This window comes from Ambystoma mexicanum, chromosome 12 (assembly GCF_040938575.1).
Source record: "Ambystoma mexicanum isolate Mex_15411 chromosome 12, UKY_AmexF1_1, whole genome shotgun sequence".
Lineage (NCBI taxonomy): Eukaryota > Metazoa > Chordata > Amphibia > Caudata > Ambystomatidae > Ambystoma > Ambystoma mexicanum.
The window spans coordinates 384,762,273-384,786,756 of NC_090936.1; the positions used below are offsets into that span (position 1 = coordinate 384,762,273).

Here is a 24,484-nt window from a genome sequence, read left to right on the forward strand (position 1 = left end):
CCGCCCTGAAGGGCCCACAGCCTGGACGGTTCTCCAAACTATACAAACTCCTGAGGGATGACATGTTAACCTGGTGCCCATCTTACATGAGTGGCTGGAAGACAGACTTGCGCCATCCGCTGGAGGACCAATCTTGGCTATACATTTGAGTTAGAAACCACTCTTCCTCCAGATGTGTGACCAACAACGAATGTGCCCTAAAACTTTTATTCCACTGGTAGTAATCCCCAGTACAGCTACACCATTGTCAGACATCAGTGGCAGCAACCTTCTGGCAAAACTGAGGGGCATAAAGGTCAGATTTTCACATTTGGTGGGACTGCCCGCTTATTGACGACTTCTGAGAAGGGATAGTCACCATTGTAGAGGCCATCACCCACACCAAACTCCTGATGTGTCCTAAGGCTCTTGTTCTAGGGGCTCCAATTGAAGAGATAAATCCTAAATCTGGGGAATGAGCTAAATTAATTACACAACTGTTGCTGGGTGCACGTATCCCGATTGCCCACTGTTGGAAGTCCCTTGAAGGACCGGTTCTATCTCTTTGGTGGATTAAAGTATGGGATATTTTAGTGGCAGAAAATATTATGGCAGCAAAAGAAAGAAAACAACACCAATTTACAAATATGTGGGCTCCCTTTTTGGACTATGATCAGACTTTCCCAGCCTTAACATTTAAACCCAATTTGGCAAGACTTTTGCTGCAGACTCCGGACACCACTTAGCGGCTGGATTACTTGGGAGGGAGAAGCGCGAAGGAAATGGGGTGCTTACCCCGCCCGAAAGTGTACAAGATGTATTATCTGTACTGCATAATTTGTCTCTATTTTCCTTACACAATGTAATTTTTCTTTTTGACCAACCTAATAATAAAAAAAAAACAGTTGTTAAAAGAAAATGTATTTGTTATTGCAGTTAGTTGTGTTTGTTAATATATTTTTAGAATCTGATATAATTGTTCATTCTTTATTTGTTCTAATATTATTGACTTTTAAGGTCTACACCAGCAGAATTGCATCCCCATTATTGTGTTCTCGAATTGAACAGACTTCAGGGTTTCAAGTGCTGCTCAGGGTGTATTGTATTTTTCAATTTTCCTAGTAAGCACCTTTTGAATTCTGGGCATTGGTATTGAGCATGTGCACGAAGCGTTGTCAAGTTTTTTGTTTATCCACAAATAAAGTTTCATTGGTGCAGGGATTACATTGCAGTCTGGTTGATTGCATTCTTAGCACGCTATGACACACATTGGAGTTTGTGTTCTGATGGCACATAAAAGGGTGACGGGCTGATTGATTTTTGATTATGGTTGATGGAGAAGCAAAATGTATTTCAAGGACGGTTCAGCATACACTGGTAGTTTGGCTTTCACTAAAGGAAGTATTCATTCAAATTGATTTCTATTCATATATGAATAAATAGGGAATGGCTGCAATTTTTTGAGATATGTTTTTGATTTACTGTTAGGTCTCAAAAATCAATGTTGTTTGTGGAATTATTCAGATCAACTTGTTTCTTTCCTTTTTGGGTTTATTTATCTGTGTGTCTCTTTCGCTATTTTCTAGTTTGTCTAATGGTACCAAATCCGTTATTTACCATATTTTAATTTGGGTGATAAATATACATTTCTTTGTTGGACCTTTACATTTAATTTAACTCTGTTCAACTGGATTTCAAATGTTAGGGCGATTTATCTGTCTTGTATTTGTAATGTTTTTTTTTTCTTTTTCGCATTTACTGTTTTGTATCATTTGCAATTTAAATGGCCCTGAAAAGAGCCACATTTGGTTGAAACACGTTTTGGCTGAACGTTTCTTAACCTTGTATATTTATTACATTGGTAAGGATAATACATTGAAAGTAATTGTGTAACGACCACAATATTTGTTAGGATATCCATCTATTACAAATATGTTTGTATTGTGTTTTGATGAGTGTTCTATGCAGAGTGAGTGCTGGTTGAAAGAGACTAAAACTCCAGTTTGTTGAACTTATTTTTGTGACCTTGGGCCAGGGTCATCATTGGTCTCTACCCTGCAGCTTCTTTCATGGATATTTGAAAGTTGTTCGTTATCTGGAACCCGTGAACGGCCCTTCTTTGTTTGTGTTTAGTCTCATAAAGAAGTGTATTGCTCAGGATGAAATACTTCTCAAAGTGAGAGAACCGATAGCAATGAGAAGAGTGTGCTCTATGATTCCAGATAGTTGTCTGGAAAACATGATATCAGCAGCTGAGCCTTGTGCATTCAAGCAAATACAGGAGGAGCTATCGGTCTCAGCGTGAGGGGCACTCAACTGATAGTCCTGTTCAGTTTGCAACAATCAATCATGGACATTGCACATGAAGGTCATAGAGGAGTGCTTGCCACCAAGCGACAAATCAGAGACACCATGTGGTTTCCGTGGCAGGATGCCATTGTACAAAACACCATATGTGTGTGTCATATCTGTCAATGTACATAAGAACTGAAAGACCAGAGCCACTACAAATGTTGGAGCTGCCTGAGACCATGAACAATAAGGTAGCGATTGACTTCTTCGGACCCCTTAAAGATGGAAAGTATTTGCTGGTCATAATGGAGGAATATTCTCGATTCCCAATTGTACACATGGTGTCGTCCACTTCGCCGTAAGTCGGGGCCCTGAATCTTGACATTATCTTCTCAGCGTGGGGTATCCCAGAGGTTCTCCAATCTGACAACAGACCCCCTTTCAATGGGATGGAACATGCCTGTTTTCTACAATACATGGCCGTCGATCGCAGGAAAATCGCTCTGCTCTGGCCTCCAGCCAATGGGATGATTGAAAGGTTCATGAGCAGTCCAAAGAAGATGGTACAACAACAGGAATAGAGTATAATGTCTCTCAAACAACACAATACAACTTGCTGAGAGATTACAGGAACTCGCCCCACAGCACCACAGACAAATGGCCTATTGAGCTGATGTACGGAAGGATGATAAAGACGAGGTTGCCACACATCCCTAGCAGAGATGAACAACTCCATGAATATGTAATAATGGTGGACCAAGAAAAGAAGGAAGGCATGAAAAAATATGCCGATCAAAGGAGGCATGCCACCTGGCCGTCCATAGGACTGGGAGACAGCCTCTTAGTTTGACGTTGGAAAGCGAAGAAGTCAGAATCCCATTTGACCCGGTACCCCTGACGGTATCACACATGAATGGATCCATGGTGACGGCGAGAACTCTGGATAAGGTGATCAATCGAAATGTCTAACATTTTAAGAAATACCTAATCACATGTGATGACAATCAGGGTTCAGAAAGGAAGGGAGTCAAAGCAGACTCTGATCCTAGACCACCAAACACCATTTTCTGCTCACCCCGTCAGATGCGTCAAGAAGCCTGTAGGACTCATTGAAGAGATGTGAACGTGATGTACTGGCCGTGTGTCACAGGGTACTCTGTGTTGCCTGGGGGAGATGTCACATCCAAGGCCTCTCGAGGTTATACCTGGAACGGCCGTAGTGACACGGCACAGCCCGCATGCCATGAAGGAAAGGGAAAAAGGGAGTGCGCATGCGCGGGGCACAGCAGTTGAGCCTGAGGGCAATACCGAGAGATCGTCAATCTCTGTCGTCTGCTGTTATTTCTCCGAGCATGAGGTTGGAGTTCAGTATGGATTCATGCTGGAATCTCACAAACCTGCGGAGGATGGTAATTTCCCTCTGAAAATAGTTTGCAGGCTCTGTCCACTCACGTGTACCCTCGACTTGGGATCTGATCGACAGTGCTTTTTGCTCTGCTCTGCTACAGGGAGTCCTGTACATACCACAGACTCAGATATCACTTGAAGTACGCCAATGTTGTTGGATTGCACACAAAACAGATAATCACACTATTCAAATATTAAGTGCTTCCTATACCGAATACTAAAGGATCCATTTTGAGGTTAACATTTACGACTCCTGCGTGGATTATAAAGTTGGTGCACCGAATCTAGCATCACAGAGAACATTCAAATGGGACAGGACTTCTTAAAAGGGGTCAGACTTCGTTATATACAGTTCCCAATGTGGACCCATTTTCCAAGCTTTCACTTCATTTGTTCCTTCTAAAATATTTGCACTATAAATGACCTCCTTCTCCAAGCACCTTTCGTAGACAGCTTTGTAAAAATTCTACCTATTGGAAATTGGACTATTGCAACAGCCAACTCTTTAGATTGCCCAAAAGAGAAATCCGCAGACTGCAGGTTATGTAAACCAGGGCAGTGCAATCAGCCTTGGTTCGGGCCTAAGCCTCCTCTGGCTGCCTATGCAACATAGAATTCAATGTAAGGTCCTCTTCATCACAGGAAAAGCTTCATGGGAGAATGGCCCAAAAAATCTCTCCGACCATTTCACTAAATGCATGGCAAGCAGGTCCCCGAGATCCAGTAGCACTTGGAAATCTCTGCTCAATGGATTCGGGAAAAGAAGAGTGTTGGCAGAGTACCCCTGAGCTATGGAACGCCCCCCCCCCCATGGAGACTACGACGACCACCTGAAATTCAGGAAAACACTAAAAACTCTTGTTCACAAAGATTTTCTTGTGCAGCGGTAAGACTTGTACTACATTTCGACTCTGTAATTTAATGGACTTTAGACCAATAACATGCCTTTAAAATATGTTGCCACCAAGAGCTGGATTTAGTTGTCTTGCATTGCATTTGTTTAGCATTCATTTGGTTGACCTTCTTTTATGAATACGTGAGTGACCGATCTTTACCCAACCACTCTGTGCGGGGCCCCCTACGCTCTGTAGTTTCCTGTATACTAGTAGTGCATTATAAAAAGCAAATAAATAAAAGGAAACGTGTATTTCTTGGTCTCCATGCAAGGACACCACTTAGTACGGTTAGTTTTGCCGATGACATCACAATCGATGTGTGTGCATTTCTCTCTGCACTGCTGATCAGCCCCCTGCAATGCAATCCCTTCTTCGCTCTGCCATTTTCATCAGCCATCTCTATTGGCTCCCTATCTGTACAGAGAGAAGACTCGAGTCCGACCTGAAAGTAGGGGCAACCAGCCACATCAATACAGACTAGCAGCAGCCATTTTCATGCAGTGTGCCACAATCGGCTGCTCTGTCATTCTTTGCTTTTTAATGCTATTGGTTGGGTTGAAACTGGGCATCCCAAGAGAAGACTGGGTGCCATGGCTTTGCATGAAGAGTCTTTTCATGCATCTAGCCTTTTGTTAAGTAAGGTTTATAGTGATAAAATCGAAAACAAAAAAGTCTAATGTCAAAATGTCGAAAAAAAAATGTCGAAAAAAAAAGTCTAATTTTGTTATGATATTTTTTATTCGAAATGGGGGGTTTCCTGCCCAAACCCCCCCCCCCTTTTTTTTGTTTTACCCATTTTTTTATTCCCAGACCCCAAAATAAATATATAATTAAAAAAGAGGGAATTCGACATTTTTTTTTTCGACATTCTTTTTTCGACATTATTGTCATTCGACTTTTTTTTCCACATTTTGACTGACCACCGTTGAGTAACACTGCTAAGAGCTGTCACTTTTACAGTTTTAGTCTCAGGAGGATATATCAGGGGCAATGTGCTCGCCTTTGGAGCAAGACGACGACAGAGCTCTAACAGTGCCAGCAAAACAGTTTGTCGCCTATGGTAGAGTCTGAGGCATGGACTGCAAGTATAGTGGTCGTACTGTATGAATGAAAACTGTATCTTCTGTATCCCACCAACATATGTTTGTCTGATGCAGTCATGCACAGTACAGACTGCCTGCTTTGCATGTTGTCACGGCTGGAGGGAGCTGTTGCCTTAGGATATATAGTGGCCCTACTGTGTTAATGAAAACCTAAAATAAATGTTCTATTAACATGAATTACAATCAAGTACAAACAAATATACCACACACGTATTAACACCCTTAACAGTTCTCTCCTCACGCACTTTAGCCTATGTACACGGGCTTTCATAGTAAAAATAATTAAAAGAAACTGAATCAAAGGCTTTTTTTTACCATTTACCATTGCCTCCATTGCCTTTACGGAAGGATTCATCTGAGATCAAATGCAAAAAAAGTCTGTGAAAATGCCACGCCATACTCCTTCCAGTGATAAAACCGACTGGTTAGGGGGCATATGATGGGGCATATGTGGAAGCATGCGGGAGGCCAACGTGCGGGCAAATATCTCAGCTTTGATATGTATTAAGGAGAGCGGAGAGTAAGATCCACAATGTAACGCCTACTTGTTGGGCATAAGGCGAAGGTGCGCGACATCCCCGCAGCACTTCTCCCCCACGGCATGCTTTTCTAAGAAACTGTTTTGTTACATCAGAATCCAGTGGGGTGGTCACCCCCTTCCGGCATACACTCATCCGTGTCTGGGAATCACAGCATTGTGGTATTAGTTCGGTAATACCGCTGTTGCAGATTCTATGCTAGTGCTAGCAATGCAGGCAGGCCCTCGCCATTAACCACTTGCACACATTGGGCATGCTTCCAAATCTACATAATTAGACTCGCACTATACCTTTAGAAGTTCATGGTAGAATAATGCATGTTCTGACAGCTATGTTCTTTTATACTGCCTAACAGTCTTACACATTTTGATGGTATGTCATGTTTTTTGTTGGTTACGGGGCAACACGCAGATTCAAAGCAATGCACAAAATATTTTCAACTTGAAAATAAAGTTGTAGCTAGTTCCATTCTTTTCTGCGGAATCAAGAGCCACGCCTACACATATTGCGCAAACTCTGTAGGTATGGACGAGGCATACAGATCAGACACGCAGTAGTGCACTACGGCGCTGTCATGGTCGACACCGCGTTGGGAACGGTAGACTGGGCCGCCAAATCAGTGTAGTGTGATTTCCAAAATGGTGTCTCTCGTGTTTTCCAACAGAATCCATTGGAACGAGAACAGTAAAGAACAGCTAATGTATTCAGTAAATATTCGCACATCTCTCTGCCATGTCTTGTCTTTGGACAGGACAGGCGCATCTCGCCTCCTGCACACGCAGTGCTGTCCCACGGAGGAATGCACACATGCCTAACATGTTGGGTTTTTCGGAACAGTGTTATGTCAAAAGTCTGTCAACATCTAAAATACTTTTTCCCGTTGTTCTCCTTGCTCACTTTGAGCAATGTAAATTAAACGAGCTGCCAGTCAGGGGCAAGTAACGGTTGGTGTAGAAGGATATTACTGGTTGCCTGCAGAGCCTAGAATGAAATTCAGAATCTTCCGCCGTGTTTATAAAAGAATTATACAGGCCATTGTCTGCATGTAAAGGGAAATTCACCAGTGCCACACATTCTGGCTTCTCCCATCCTCGGAAGTCAACTTCCAGCCAATACCTCAAATCAAACAACATAGCACTGGAGCCCGGTGATTCTCCACTAATGGTCAATGCCTCAAGAACTAACTTCCTTGCACCTTAAGATCCACCCGTCACTCCTGCAACTCCATGCTAAATTAGGCACCAGCTGTTCTGATCAGACTGTCTTGTCATTTGCACCTCTGCCTCACTCTCCCACTCAACGCACGCACACACACACACACCCCCCAACCCACCCACCCCCCCTATCTCCCACATAACGAACGACTCCGGATGTTCTTCACAGCGTCCAGACCCTATAAGATGTTCTTTATCCTCTACTATTGCGCATTCCCATGCAACCAAATGAACCTCTCAACCCTGTCCCTAAGAGAATGGTAACCATTAGCACTCGTGCTGTCTTCATTGAAGCTGTGCAACTGTGACTGCAGCAGCTGCAGCCAGCCATGCACCACTCTAAGCTCTGCTGCACCTGATGCTGTCTGTCTTGGAATACTGTAATCTCTGGTCACCTGGTATGTCTGTCTTGGAGTAATGGTGCAGCACGGTACCCTCTGCACCACCAGACGTTGCCTGCGCCAAAGCACTGTAATCTTGACGCCACCTGATGTTGTCAACTCTAGAGCATTGTAATCTCCATTCTGCCTGGTGTTGTCAGCCATGGAGTATTGCAATCTCCACTCTGTGTGGCCAGCCGTGGAGCATTGTAATCTCCACTCTGCCTGGTGTTGCAAGCCATGGAGCATTGTAATCTCCACTCTGCCTGGTGTTGCCAGCCGTGGAGCATTGTAATCTAATCTCCACTCTGCCTGGTGTTGTCAGCCTTTGAGCATTGTAATCTCCACTCTGCGTTGTGTTGCCAGCCGTGGAGCATTGTAATCTCCACTCTGCCTGGTGTTGCCAGCCATGGAGCATTGCAATCTCCACTCTGCTTGGTGTTGCCAGCCGTGGAGCTTTCTAATCTCCACTCTGCCTGGTGTTGCCAGCCGTGGAGCTTTCTAATCTCCACTCTGCCTGGTGTTGCCAGCCGTGGAGCATTGTAATCTCCACTCTGCCTGCTGTTGCCAGCCGTGGAGGATTGTAATCTAATCTCCACTCTGCTTGGTGTTGCCAGCCGTGGAGCTTTCTAATCTCCACTCTGCCTGGTGTTGCCAGCCGTGGAGCATTGTAATCTCCACTCTGCCCGGTGTTGCCAGCCGTGGAGCATTGGAATCTCCACTCTGCCTGGTGTTGCCAGCCGCGGAGCATTGGAATCTCCTCTATGCCTGGTGTTGTCTGTCAAGGAGCAACTGCACAGCTGCTCCACCTGATCTTCTCCTTCCTGATAGAAGAGTGTTGAGTGCAAGGGGGTCACCTAGTTTGCATTCAGAGCTCTAGGTAAACAGAGGTCTTTGTATTTTCTTAGCTTCGGTAGTGTGCTGTTTTTTGCTTATTTTGTTCCACTAAGGCAGTTGTACAGCAGAATATTGCACAGGGACATGACAAATTGCCCCGATTGGCAGAGGCGTTGCTGGGGGGGGGGCTAAAGCGGCTATAGCCCCTGGTCTTTTGGTTGTAGCCCCGGATAGAATCTCATGAGCTACAACCAAAAGGCTAGCTAGCCCCCAGTCCCGACAGTTCCAACATTAGACTAGCCCCGGGACTTTTCCAGACCTAGCAACACCCCTGCCGATAGGTTTCACTTGTCATGCCTTCTTTGTCATTTTTATTTATTTGTAACACGTAATCGATGTGTGGTCTCATTGAATTGAACACCTTTAAAACGCAAAAACAAAAGAAATGCACGTGACAGTGGAACATGTCAGATGACGCAATGTACCACCACCATGGCGATTTTGGGCAATTCGGGGCCACAGCAGCAAAATGACACAGAAATGCAGTTTCACGCAGAAATCTTGATTTACAGCAACCGGTGCAGTGGGTGTACTTTGGCTCCAGTCTCTCAGTAGATATAAAGATTTATCCGTAGACCAGTCGGTCTCAGCTCCAAGCTTTTCTGCAGAGACATAGGGCCTCATTACTAGTTTGGAGGCAGCCATGGTGCTATTAGCACCATGGCTGCCTCCAAACCGGGCTCCATTACCAGGTTCCTTCAATGAGGAATAACCGGGTCATTCCAACATTGGAGGACCCGGTAATTCCTCCTTGAAGGAACCATTCCCCATTCCCAATGGGATGGGGAGGGAGGTAATAACGGGCACATTATGAATGGCCTGTTATTACCTCCCTCTTCCCCTCGCGGGACCCAGTAAAGACGTCTGGTTTTACTAGACATCTGGTCCGGGTCCCTCAAAAGGAACCTCGTAATCGGAGCTCCCGTAATGAAGGGTGCTGGTCCTCTACCGGCACCCTTCATTACCAGAGCGCCACCCTCGTAATGAGGCCCATAATTTCTGGCAAGAGAGGGGGTCTTGGCGAATATCCCGCTCACTGAACAAAACAACCAGGAAACCTGTGCAAGGTATCGCAACGGTGAGCTTAGCTGCAACAGACGTGCCTTGCAATGACGTTTTAGATCGTTCCCAGCCGCAATGAGACATGCCTTTAAACTCTGTGGTCTGAAATGGTGTCCCTGGAGGACACCGCTCTGAAAAGAAAATGTGAATATCGCACCCGTGCTCGTCTCTACATCCCCTACTGCCAACTTCCTACTTGCCTACGACTTCCTGTCCTGCCCCTTCCTGACTTTCTGCTCACACGCCTCCTGTGTCCTAAAGCTGTACCCACTTCCCCCACCGTCACCTTGTTCGTGTCTGGCAATACTTACACTTTAAATGCATACCTTCACACATGGCCTCCACACAACCATCTCTCTCCCAGCAAACCACACACACTTCACCACACCGCAACGACAAACAAACAACAGCACACAAGGTCCTGCCTCGGTCCGATACACACACCAAAGCTCAGCGCACGGTGGAAACCGAACTGAAGCCGCCAACAGCACACCACCTCTGTCTCACTCAGCTATTCCCGCTTCACCGGACTTACCTAACCTGACCGCCTTCTTGTTTTACAGATCCGCCAGAGCGCCTGGGGACCAACTCCGTTGGTGACGGTGTGCGATATAAATACCTTTAACATTTACCACTAAATCCATGTTCTCTCCTTCCAATGAACCATAACATCTTCTTACATGTTAAGAGGAGAATTGCTATTACAACTCGCTTTTCGTGTGGTGCTTACTGGCATAGTTCTGCAACTTCGAAGCGCATTATACCACAGCAACCGTTCTGCCGTAATGCCGTTTGCTGCCTTCTTCATTTTAGAGTTTCCTGAATTTGCAACATTCCATCCACCCAACAATTTGTTTAATATCCTTTTGGGATTTTTCTGTAATATTCTTCACTGGTCCATATTTTTAAATGATGCATTGTTGCCAGTGATCTCTGTCAGTAACACTGCACTCTGCTATGTTGAGCATGATAGCCCTCCCTGTGGGGGAGGCTCTTGATGGGGTTGCAGTCTAGTAAGTTCTTCTTCATGCCTTTCACGGATGACAATATGTGTGTTCCGTGTATTGTATTTATTGGGAGAACAATGTGTATCGACCAGGAACCCTTTCCAAAGTTAAAACAGTGCCCAGGGCGATCCAGCAGGAGGCGCCTTAGAGCAGGTGGAAAGGTTATGAGCAAGTGACCAGTTGAAGGCATTCCTTTATGCAGGGACGTACATGGAACATAAGGCAGTAGTCCGGGAGGAGTGCACATGCAAGTTGGGAGTCCTACAGGCTGTGTGGGTAGTGAGCGGCAAGTCAAGGAGAGGGAGTGAAGTCCTTGGAAAATGTGGGATCTGCTTCCAGGCTTAGGAGGTGGGGCTTCCCCACAAATGGAAAGGTGTGGGTGGAGGAGGTGTTCTAGACATGGGGGTAGAGCGTTCCAGTGGTGAGGAGCAAGGAGAGAAAAGCTTGAATGCCAGAGAGCACACATGGTGGTCAGGGTTTGGGGGAATTTACAGGGGTGTTTCAGAAGGGTTTGCCGGGAGTAGCATAGTAAGAGCTAGTTTTAGATAGGTTAGTAGGGGGGGGGAGAATGAGACAAGTAGTAACAATGTGAAAAGGGACCGAATTTTCAGAGAGGATCCAGCTTGAATAGAGTATTGGTAAGGAGGAGAAGAGCAGGGGAGATTATAGAGTGGGCATGCAGCTGCAGTGAGCATTTTGTAAAGAAGGGAGAAATAGTAGAGGGGCATCCAGAGTCATTGCTGGGAGCGGGGGGCTGAGGGGGCTATAGCCCCAGGTCTTTTGGTTGTAGCCATGGCTAGAAGCTCAGGAGCTACAACTAAAAGTCTAGCTAGCCCAGAGTCCCGACACACCCAACATTAGCTTAGTCCCAGATCTTTCCAGACCTAGCAACACCTCGGGGCATAAGAAGGAGGAGGATAAAACCATAGTCAAGGCGACTTAGTATCAGTTTTAGCTAGATGGCTTCGGCACAATAATGAATGAGGAGAGGATACATTTTCCCGTGTTAAGCACGGTAATCCTGGCACAAGCAGAGGAAGCCAAACGTTTCTATCAAAAAGGACCCCAAGGTTGTGTGCATTAGGGAAGGATGGAATATCTTGGTATTTCTTCTATGTCTATGCATGGGGCACATGGCATGCCTGTCTGTTTTCTACTTCATTAACAGACGGTAACATTCACATCATATGTTGCTTTATTTAAGCGATTGAAGGATTGTCTGAGCATGCCATGTTAGCCATTTTACAATGTTTAGGGTTGGTATATCAATGTAGTCCTCGCTCAATTGGCTTGACCACAGCTGCGTGCTCTCATAGCACTTCACTTTCTCTGGATTAAGCGCAAGACATGTACATCACTCGGGGAGGGTATTCCTTGCCTATTTCTCAGGAAAACGGCTGGTTCTGTGGCTCAGTGGACTAGCTATTGCGTCCATTAAAGAGATCTGTGCTGTGGTGGCCCACCTCCAGTCACCGGGGCGGGCCACACCAGGTGTCGGGACCGCCCGACATGGGTCCGTGAGGGGCTGAGCTCACGCAGCTCACATACGGCAGGGGTCTCCCGGCCTCGTCCGGATATCCGGACTGATGCTTCAGCTGGGGCTCCCAGCACTCTACTGCCACGGCCTTGGGGGCACCCAGGCCAGGCCAGCACACACAGGCCACAATCACGTGGTATACTCAGTCTCACACACAGACATGAGTTGCTGCTTCCTGGGGCTCTGCTGCACTGCCTTGTGCGTGCCAGCAGAGCCCTTTTTGTTAGAGAGGCGTCATGACGAGGTCATGATGCTCTCTCGCATTATAACCACTAGACCCACACATAAGATCCCTCCTTTATTATAAAAAACAACAATTCACACCCCACTGAAAACGTCCACCCAAGGCAGAGTCTGAATTGGTGCATTCTATTCCACGCACCCATTCTGATCCTATATCATCACTGCAAACACAAGGTGCCTTCCAGTCCGAGCACCCCCTCGTAACTAATCAAAACTTTGAAACTGACCACTGCAAACAAACAGGTGTGTTCCAGTCTGCACACCACGTGCCCGACAATGGGCTGTTTGAACACAGAAGATTCAGGGATCGAACTGACCATTGGCGGTTCTGCGGGACAAGAAGAAAACATTTTCTTCATCTTCTTCCTCTCCGACATCATACTGTGTTCTCCTTTGGTCCTCCGCCATTTGGACCGCAGCCACTCTGGGGGTCTTTCTCCCCTTCGACTCACTCCCTGCCCGATATCCCCACCATGCTGGCCAGTGTCGGGGTGAGGCACAACCGTGCAAAGGGTTCCACCTTCCTGCACCTCCCACAGAGGTGTCCTTTCGCAGGGCAGTCCTGCGGGTGTGGAAGATCCCACCCACACTGATGGCACATTGTATTTGTATTTTTGTATTTTATTTATTTCTATAGCGCACCAGGCCCAGGGGCAACCGGGCGCTTAACTTAGTTACAACAAGATGAAAGCATGACAAGGCAATGTGACAGAGTATTACAGGAGAATTTACAGAATATACATTCAAGCGAATATCGATAAGGCAGTGATTTACAGGATAGTTAATAAGGGATGCAGAGTAGGTCAAAGTGCAAGTAGGGCAGTAAACTAGTGTTAGCTGTCTTGGGCGGATAGCCAGGCTTTGGTAAGGTGTTTGAATTTCAGGAAGGAAGGTTCTGCTCTAAGGTCATTGGGGAGTGAGTTCCAAAGTTTGGCTGCCAGGATGGGGAAGCTGGTTCCACCTGATCTTTGGAGATTAAAACGCGGGATGACAAGGCAGTTGGCTTGGGCCGCTCTGCGAGGTCTGGTGGAATTGTGGAAAGAGAATCTATTTGCCAGGTAGCGAGGGGCTTGGTTGTGGAGGCATTTGTGTGTGAGAGCCAGGGACTTCAAGGAGATGCGATGTGGGATAGAGAGCCAGTGCAGGTTGCGCCTGGTGTCAGATATATGCTGGCGCCTAGGAATGTTAAGGGCCGCTCTGATCGCATTGTTTTGGACAATTTGTAGCTTGTTTAGATTGCGGAGATTGGTACCTAGATAGAGGGCATTACAGTAGTCGACCTTGGATAGTACGAGGGTCCTGGCCAAGGTTACGCAGTTGGCTGTGGTTAGGAACGGGCGACAGGCGGTGATGAGCTTGCAAGTATACGCTGCTGCAGATGAGACTGCGTTGGACTGTCTAGTCAAGGATAGGGTTGAGTCAATATAAATCCCTAGGGTTTTCGTGTCCTTAGCAATAGGGATGGTGTTCCCATCAATGGTGAAAGACTTGAAAGCAGGGTCAAGTTTAGTGAGTTTTTGTGGTGAACCAAGAATGAGGAGCTCTGTCTTTTCATCATTTAGGCAGAGGCCGTGTTGGGCCATCCACGCTTGGATGACCTGGTAGATGGCGTTGATGGCGATGGAGTCAGTTGTGTAGTCTCCTGTGATGGGGATTAGTATCTGGGTGTCGTCAGCGTAATTAGTATACGTGACGCCCAAATGGTCCAGAATATCAAAAAGGGGTTTGGTAAACACGTTATATAACGTGGGCGAGACACAAGACCCTTGAGGCACACCACAAGAAACCGGAGCGGGTGGTGCGGCCGCAAGTGGGGAAAACACGCGCATTGATCTATTATCAAGGAAGGATCTGATCATTGTGGCATTGGGGTCTCTCCTTGGCCAGTCTCCCCTTCTCATCGGCTTTCCTCCTTGCCATTTGCCGACAGCTAACACCTCCTCCAGCTTGGCCCGCTGCATGGGGGCCTTCAACTTGAGGTGTTGTTTGGATGAGTCCATAATGGAGGCCCGCACCTCTGCTAGCTCCTGGGCATGGCCAAGGTCTAGGATCCGTTCGAGGGTTAGCGCTGGGTCCTTCAGGACTTGCTTGCACAGCTTTGAAGAACTGCAGCCATAGATGATCTGTGCCCTGATCTCGTCCTCCTCAAAATTGCCCAGGGCACAGGACAGTGCAATACCGTGCAGCTTCCCATGAAATGCATCAAGGCTCTCACCTTCCTCTTGCCTCGCGCACCTCATCCCCAACCATTCGTAGTCCATGTTGACCATGGATTGGAAATATTTGTTCAGGGTAGCGATGGCTGCATCATAGGACTGATTTGCGGACCTTAATGTCTTGAATAGCCGCTGAACAGCCAGTCCGGCGGAGTACAGGAGGGTTGGGCGTTTGGCTGTGTCCTTCATCTCCACCGCCTCAAAGTACAGCTCCAGGTTCTCTACCCAGGTTGTCCGCCGGGGTCCCAAACTGGCAGGCGAACCCACCACATCAAAGTGTTGTAGTGGCGTGAGCTGTCCTCGACATACCCCTTCGTTGTCGTCGTCTGTCATGATGACCCCTGGGCCGGCACCAGATGTATCTATGGCTGGTGAGTCTTAGGGTGCCTGCCCCTTTTGTAGACGTCTTTGAGGGCGCACGCGCGCTCCTGGGGAGCGGCTACCCTCTTGGTGGCTTGTCATTGGCGGTAACTTGGCACTGGCTCTTTGACCCCGCCAGGCTCAGTTCCCAGAGGGCGCACGAGCACTCCGGGTGGAGACGCTACCCCTGGGGCAGATGTAGAACACAGGAGGGGTTGATGACACCCTTTTCTCCCCCCCTTCAGAGGATGGCCTTCTTCGACTGTATCACCACCCCATTATAGAAAGGAGAAGAAAACAAACGTTATTCTCCCCTCCCATTCTCTTTACAGTTGGCCCGTTGTTCTGGGGCTCCTTCTTGTCCTGGGGCTCCTTCTTGTGCACTCACGATGAGTGCCTCCTCCTCCTACCGTGGCCTACGCCGCGGATCACCGCACTGAATGGGGCTTCCGGCAGCCTACACACCACATCGGTGTATAGGGCCCAGACCGCCCTCGTCGCCAATGTGGTGGCCCGCCTCCGATCACCGGGGCGGGCCACACCAGGTGTCGGGACCGTCCGACACGGGTCTGTGCTCACGCAGCTCGCATACGGCAGGGGTCACCCGGCCTCGTCCAGATCACTGGACTGATGCTTCAGGTGGGGGCTCCCAGCACTCTGTGGCCACGACCTTGTGGGCATCCAGGCCAGGGCAACACACACAGGCCACGATCACAGGCCCAGTCTCACACAAAGACACAGGCACGAGTTGCCACTTCCTGGGGATCTGCTGCACTGCCTTGTGTGTGCCAGCAGAGCTCCTTTTATTAGAGAGGCACACATAACGGGTGCTTTAAAGTTGGAGGTTTGGCTCGAACCCCCAACCTTTCAGGTACAAGCCATAACACTTACTGGCTGTGCCACAGAAACTGCCATGGAAATCATTGTACGGCAAGCCATGTAATATCAATCAGAGCTAACGCTTGTTTTGAATTTACATGCCAAGATACATAGACAAAACTATTATACTTTTATACAAAGGAGAAGTGCTGGAAATATGGTTGGAGGGTGGTTGTGGGGGCGTGTTGGGGGACGGGCGTTAATTGGTGGGCTGCGATGGGGTAGTCCCTCTTTTATGTTGTTGACTATCCCGGTTTTTCGTTTTGGAAATCTGGTCACCCTATATGTTCGAATCTCTGCAGGTCCCTCTCAGTCCTCCTCTTCTTAAAATGAGTGCCTGGTAAACGTCACCAGCTTGCAGTTACCCTTCTGGGTTTGAATACGTGCTCCACAAATACAAATACACCAGGTGTGTGTATTTTTATCTTATGGTAGAATACGAAATATAACCATACTTTTTTGTCGTGTGCAGCCAGACTTTTGAGTATGAATGGGTGCCACTGGGCGCATGGCAAGATTCATATTGCTGTCTAGTCACGTGGCCGGCGATAAACTCTAACACACTCAGCGCCATTTGCTCCGAAGCAGATGATTCTCCGACTCTATGACGCGCGTGCCATGAAACACCGAGCGTGCGGACCCGCTGCATGGAAATACGCTTCCATTTTAATCCACGGATCAAGCAGCCCTGGCACCAGCCCTTTACTTTAATCCCCTCCTCTGCATGTTCTGCGGAACACATTTGCACGATCTCTCCAATATGCCAGGGGCTAAATTACCAGTCGTATATTATTTCCTCAGCATGCGCCATACGTGACTGCCGTATCCCTCGCGCAACAGGTTTATGTCGTCCATGAAGTGTTTCCAAACTGTTTCCAGGTGCGGGCGGGATCCTGCCGCGTGCAGCCCAGCTGCGCGCTGCTCGGGGGATGTCGGTGCCCTGGGGGGGAGGAGCCGCTGTCGACGCTGACAGAAGCCCCCATCCCCCTCCAGCTCCAGGGCCAGCATGACTGCACAGCACAGTGTTATGTTGCAACTCCTTGACAACAGCATTGTGTCCGTTTTTGCATTTCTTGTTGTATTGGTAATTGCCAACAACAAATAATACTTGAACTGAGTACTTATTTTTTTCCTGCTGCTAAATTCTCATCTAAATGACTATGTTATGCCTTGTATGCGTTATCAACTACTGCTGCCCAGTCAGTTGTGAAAGAGGGAGAGCCAGGTCAAATAGAGATTTTTTTTTTTTTTTAGGAAAAAGCTTACCTTTTATGCTTCAAGGATTAGTTACTGTCAATGTGAATGAATAAAGTGCCATGTTTCGTGGGGTGCTTGTATAGCGCTTTATGGTGCATTGTGGATTCCAGACCCTTCCCTTTATCCTGACCTAACTCCACTGTCCTCATACCGCTGCAGATACCACACACCACCACCATGGCCATTGCAGGTAGACGTTCATAAACCGCCTCCCCTGGGCTGCATGCTACTATGGCTAAACTTCCCCAAACTCTGAGCTATTCCGCCCAGACAGTGAAAGAAGTGGACCAGAAAATTAGTGCAACTGACTCTGGTGGGGGACTGAGTAGGAAGGAAAGGGGCAACCTGCAACACATTTTTCAAAGATTGCAGTCATGCTGTCTAACAGCAAATTGAGTTGAAATAGATTTCAGTTTCGCTGTAACTGACATCAAGTGTAAAGTGTGGAAGTGTGCTTTAACTTCATAAAGAACAGTATCGGAATGGTGAAAATGGTTGCAAAAAGTAGTTGAACTGTTAACAGTAAAAATAAAAGTAGCGGAACGCCACTCTCGACCGTTCCTGGTCACTTTGACCACTGTGCAGAGATGATATTTGATGCACCAATCCGATCAGATTGTTGCTGATGGCCTTGCCTGGGCGGCCGATAAAGGAGAAAACGCAATACTAGACTTATGACAGAAAATAGTTGTGCTATAAAAGTAGTTTCAATGTAGCTATGCTATAAGGCATGAGCAGTGACAAATGTGTCGCAATGTAACTGTTCGAGTGTCAAGATATTACCCTGAATTTTGAATTGTTTGCATTATTTAATTCTGATGTTTAGGGTATTGAAGGTTAAAATGTAACAGTATGATAAAAAACCAAAAAACACAAGACAGTGTACCGTCCCTGCAACTTGTCTTCCGCTTCACCAAAGATTTGCAACCATACCAGCTAATATGGCACCTGAGGGTAACCTATGTAATACCAAGGGGTGTGCGTGGCCCTCTTTTTTGATCAGGGTGGCCTATGTCATGAGGGTATATAACAGTATGTTTTATGTAAAGACCAATGCCATAGTCTTTAGTGCGATATCATACTACCGGCAAGTGTTATACAGGTGGGGTAGCCTATGTACCTGAGGTTAACCTGCCAGAAGCACCGTGCTGCTGGCTTGACAAATCTATAATTGATCTGGTCGCTGAACACAACACGTGTGAGGTACTACACTATGAAGAATTCTGTAAAGAATTTAAGCGTAACAGCTCGTTCAAACCAAATGCTCTGTTTCTTACTATAATTGTATCCACCTTTCCACCAATCCCATCTCACGACACAAACAACCAATCAAAGGCCCTGACTCACCACTTCGTCAATCAGAGGCTTTGCTAGAGGGCGGGCTGAGGGAGCTATAGCCTCAGGCCTTTTGGTTGTAGCCCGGGATAGAAGCTCAGGGGCTACAACCAAAAGGCTAGATAGCCCCGAGCCCTGACACTCCTGACATTAGCATAGCCCTGAATCTTTTCCAGACCTGGAAACATCCCCATCATAAATATATAACCAAGAAATTGTTCATTGATTCTCTGCATTGGAATCATTTTCTGTGTTGTCAGTCCATCACGCTGAGAGGTCTCAATGAAGGTCCAACATAAAGTTGAGCTTACAATTGGCCTCCCCATTCTCTATCTGCAGGTTTCTTCTTCACCAAAATGTATCCATCTGTCATTTCCTCTAAGATGCTCGCTACGGGGATCCTGAGAAGACGAAGGGATATAGGAAATAAGAAGAATTAGTAGTTTTCTAGTTCACTAAAAGCCAAAAAATGTGTAAAGTAAGAGCGGTAGAAAGGGCATGGAGGAAAAATGGTTATCCAGGCAAAACGAAGTTATATTCTTCCTGTTTTTTCACGAATCCCAATATTGGACAAGAACTTCTCAAAATAATGGCAGAATTGTGCAAGCCTGCAGCCCTTAGGAAAATGTTTACTCCATCACAAAATCTCTGTGAAGAAGTGGGGCAATTCTTCGTGGACATAATTATTGAAAGCTGGGTTCTCAATTAATTAATTCTACTCTCGATTCTTTCTTTTCCTCGTTTGACCACGTGGATGCATCACGTATTCTTGAAATAATGGAAACGCACCAGAGATCATGGTCAATCCATGACGCCTGTCCAGTAAGAACTGTAGGTCACTAGAAGGTGACTGTGCAAGATCTCTGTCGGCTAATAAACAGTTCATTTAACTCTGCCTTAGTTCTGCATCAACACAAGAGGACTGCAGTGATTCCACTGCTGAAGAAACCATCTTTGGACCCCACCCAGTATGCCAATTATTGGCCCATCTATCTTCTGCCTGGTGGCAGAGCAAATACAGGCCCATGTGGAAGCACAGAAGCTGTTGGATGGGTTTCAGGCAGGTTTTAGGCCTGGGTGTGGTACGGAAACAGTGATGGTCGTTACCATGGACGACCTGAGATGGGCAGTCACTTAGGGATTCCTATTGTGTTTGATCTCTCAGTGGCAATCGACACGGTCGACCACTCCATCCTCCTATACTATCTCAAAGACTATGGGGTGAGAGATAATGTGCTTGCTTGGCTAGCTTCCCTCTGTCAGACAGAATACAATTGGTGGTTTGTTCAGCGTTTCAATAAGCATTAAAACTAGTAACCTGTGGTGTTCCCCCGGCAGTATGCCCGCCACTGTTTAATTTCTATATGAAACCTCTAACTGAGCTTATTGGATCTGCTGGCGTCAGTTTATACATATATGTTGATGATAAGCAACTGATCTTTCAACTAGGAGAAGCCAAAGGTTCTCAAGAAGACAAGGGGCCTCATTACGACCCTGGCGGAAGACCATGGTGCTGTTAGCACCATGGTCCATGCCGGTAAGTTACCGACTCCGCCATGGAGAAAGGGGGAATTACCACCCCATTACAAGGTTGGCGGGGCGGTAATTCCCCCTTCCTCCATGGCCCTTCCCCATTCCCATTTTTGCCCCATAGGGCTCAATGGGAATGGGGAAGGCGCTAAGTACGGTGCTGCAATTTGCGGCACCGTAATTAGCACCAAGGTCCCTTTGCGGGTCCCTACTTTAACGGCTGGTCTACACCAGCCGTTAAGGTCGGGTCCCGCAAAGGGACCTTGTAATTAGGCACTAATAGGTTAACGGTGCCGCAGCCTTTTACGGCGCTGTTAACCCATTAGCGCCTGGGTCGTAATGAGGCCCAAGGTGAGTTTGTGCTTGGAACAGATAAGTGTGTGGATGCGCTTAAACGGACTGAAGTTAAATGTTAAACAAAATGAAATGCCGTTCTGCTCATCTACTATAGCTAGTTTAGGGTCCACTGACCCGTTGGATCAATGAGCTGCAACATGGCTTCCCCAATTGTGGTCTCCCTCCCCAGGCAGCGTTTACAACCCACACCCGATGGTCAGGCACCTGGGGGCTATGGCTGAAAACATCTCTGTTTCTGTGATGGTCAGATTTCAAAGGTTTCGAACTCCTACTTCTTCAACCTTAAAAAGATTTCTGGATTTTTGTGCATTTCCCCATAAAACTCAATTAGTGAATGCTTTAATCTCTAGCAGACTAGGCTGCTGTATTGCAATCTTTTTGGCCTTGCCTAAATCTTCGATTAGTCGACTGCAGAGAATTCAGAATGCAGCTGCAAAGGTCCTTCTAAATCGGGGATGGAGAGATCGCATCGCCCGTGCTCTGCGAGTATCGCATTGGCTGCCGGTGGAGGAACGCATACAATTTAAGCACTGTGCCTTATTCACAGAGCTTTTTATTCCATGACACCGGAGGTTGTAAGCTGCAAATTGGAACGGTATGTTCCTGCAAGATTGCTTCGTCCATATACGGCTAATCTGCTGGCCATCCCCATTTTCAGGTTAGTAAAATGGGGGGTCACAGGCCTCAAAACTCTGGAATTCCCTCCCTGCAGCCCTTCGTGGCACTGAACCCCATTTGGACTTCAGACATGAACTGAAGTTTTCCTCCTTGATCTGAGTCCTCGGTGGATGGGAGGGGGACTATCCGTGACCTGAGGATTCGGTGGATCTGTCTTATTCAGCGCTGCAAGGCCTACCTGTAGGGGAATGTTTGCATTTAATAAGTGATACTCCATACCATATCATTCCAACTCTCCAAAGCACAACTCCAGAGGGACTGAGAAATAGCTTTAAAGCAGTAAATACTACATACGAACACCCTTAAAAACAAAATAAATACTGAAGTGGTTTCATACTGCTAAAAGAAAACAGGAGATGAAGAAAGGGGGGAAGGGGAGCTCAAAGTCCGTAGGTGAATGAGAGTAGCGGCACTATACTAAAGAGTGTTATACGTTCTATTGAGAGACATATCACGACAGATAGATCCCAGGCAACGCACACGTCTCTTTCCACGGACTCTATTTGCTATGGCCCTCCTAACCTAAAGGAGGAACGCACAAGCAGGCTACAGAGCAAAACCCACCACTCCATTCAAGCCTGTTCCCATTCGGCAACAATTTAAAAGAATTCTTATTAAACAAAACTCTACATTGTTCCATTGCTAGTCCTCGCACTAGCGCAATTCCTGAATGGGAAGCAATTGCCAACCAACCAGTGTCCACCGTGCACTTCCTTGTGGCCATGAGTGTGATCCATCAAGAGGTATTGGGTAACGTATTCCATAAGCAATAATCGTGCCTCGGTTAAGCCTCATGAGCTACGATACTGCCACTGCGCAAGCAATCTGGGAAGAGGCTGGATTTGCTATCCAATGATATGATATATCCCAAAGCTTGTGCTGCGTGCTATTGATTGGATGTTGCGGCGCGTCTTCCAATTTTTACTCCCCTCACATACTATCTTCAGTGGATTCCCATAGTGTTCTGTGTGAAGTGCACTCTATCCAGTACGGCCATTACAGCTTTGAAGGGAGCTCGAGTCCTATCTCTACACTCATGAGTGCTGCACCAGACCTCACGTCCTCAGAGCGGTTGCATGCGACTCTGTCAAGGGTGTTTGCTTGATTGTGGTGATGATCATGCCTAACAGAGGTCTAGAAGGCCCTACAGCTGCACTAAAATGCATGCATAAGTTGTAGCTGTTCCACAAAGGCTGCATGACCCATTGTTTCCTCTTTGGCATTTCCTATGTAACAGGTCTTAAGTTCGTATTGTGTTTATAAAAGGCGATAATGATCTACAGTATTTTACTTCACTGTTGAGCATATTTCTAACACTTTAAATGACACATTTGGTTTTGATTTGATTCGAGTGGGTACGTGCATTGTATGTGGAGCAATGTTTATGTCTGACTTGGTTTGGTATAGTGGTACCTGCCCTCCTAGTGCAAACTAAATACACCCACTCTAGTGAGATAGTGAAGCAAGAATCCCTGAGAAAATAACTTGGGTTGCGATTGAGAAAAGGACCTTGGTATATGGTCACGCCTCTAGCTGCTTCCTGAATCCTGAAGTTAGCTAGATCATAGGTTTGCCACTTGTTATGGAGATGAAATTCGCAGAGCATCATTTGCTGGTGGACACATGGAAGGGTTGCCCCTGGAAGAACCAGGGTCTTTTTTCAATAAATGGAGTGACGTAGCATTCACGGGGTGCAAAACTACTGATCTCTCTGTGCAGATGGACACCAGTGCAAATTGGTATAGGAGGGAGGTTGTTTGATTTAGCAATTTACCTGCAATGACCTGCCTAGATGTCTTGTTGTCCTGGTGATGGATGATGGTAATGTACTTGGCTTGAAGGTCTCCATACACAGCATTGAAATGATCCATGTGTACAGAGGCGTTGCTAGGGGGTGGCTAAGGGGGCTACAGCCCCTGGTCTTTTGGTTGTAGCCCCGGATAGAATCCCAGGAGCTACAACCAAAAGGCTAGCTAGCCCCGAGTCCCGACAGTCACAACATTAGCATAGCCCCGGGTCTTGTCCAGACCTAGCAACACCCCTGCATGTGTATAACCCAGGCGTGCATCCCCTGAATTTTGAGACAGAAAGAGGACTAGAGATGGACCAGAGGGGTGCGCAGGCAAAAGAGAAAAGCTACCAACTTCAAACATTCTGTGAACCCAGAGATGAGAAATGAGTTTTGGGACCACTCGTGTTTTTTTGGTTTGAAAGAATAGAGGTCTGCCCGGGGCAGAAAAGGCAGTAAAGGACCACCTATGAGGCAGTAAAGGACCACCATTTCATTGGATTAGGGCACGAGCACATACAAACGACAACCAAGCCTAAAGATTCTCCCCATGGGACTGTAATAGTTGCACGAGTCTGTTTGGCTCTTGACCTGTGTACTCTTGAAGCTTGGCCGCTTTCCTTCTGCGTCTTCTGTCCTGGTATCTGCTTCATCTCTCCTAAATTCTCCACTCCCACCATGTCCGGTATGAACATGGCTCCCTCATCACACAGACAAATGATCAGTTGGTAGGACGTTCTCGCTGTGTTGGAACACCTGTGCCGGGATGTTCCGCTTGAATTCATTCAACCCCCTTTTTTAGTCATTGGCTGATGAATACACAAAGGTGACTGCATTCACACCTCCTTGGACCCGCTCCATTGTCAGTTGCCTTTGGTGTTGGGTAGTTCTTGCCCAGAGACACCCCAAGGGTCTTCCTCCTCCTTAACCATTTCCTCCACAAGGACTGCAAATCATTTGTGAATATTTTGTTTCTGGGCTGACCCCCTTTTTGCCGCCCCTTCTTCTACCTTGGTAGATTTGCAAGTGTGGAAGAACCACAAGGAGGTCTGATCTTCCTGAATGAATGAAATTGGTGCTCCATGTCAGACCAAAACTAAATGCCATCATTAAATCAGAAAGCAGATGTGACGGATGTTGTTGGTCTTTCCACGTGCAGGCATGTGAGTTTTTGCTTACTGTGGTATCCGGGTTCACACATATCTATATATATATATATATATATATTATATATATATATATATATATGCAGTAAGAAGAAAAGACTCTTGAAGCCAGTGAGTACAAATAGAAGTACACTTTATTAAGTTACAGGGATTGGAGAGGAAGGGGAATGGGAGCTATGGCAAATACATCTTTCCAGGTTATCTGTCCCATCGTGTCTCACAACCGTCCTTCGTGGAACCCTGGGTGACATGGGGTTCTACACAGCCAACATTCCATGGCTTGCATGTAAACACTCTATGCAAGTCCAATACTACACATCCCCCCTTCCTCATAAGGGAAGAACAAACACAACAATGTCTT

At 46.8% G+C, this 24,484-nt stretch overlaps 1 pseudogene; it reads right to left on the bottom strand.

Moving 5' to 3' along the window:
* Positions 1-21,817: 21,817 nt before the first annotated feature.
* On the bottom strand, positions 21,818-21,992 carry LOC138514797 (U4 spliceosomal RNA; annotated as a pseudogene).
* Between the last annotated feature and the right edge of the window lie 2,492 nt (positions 21,993-24,484).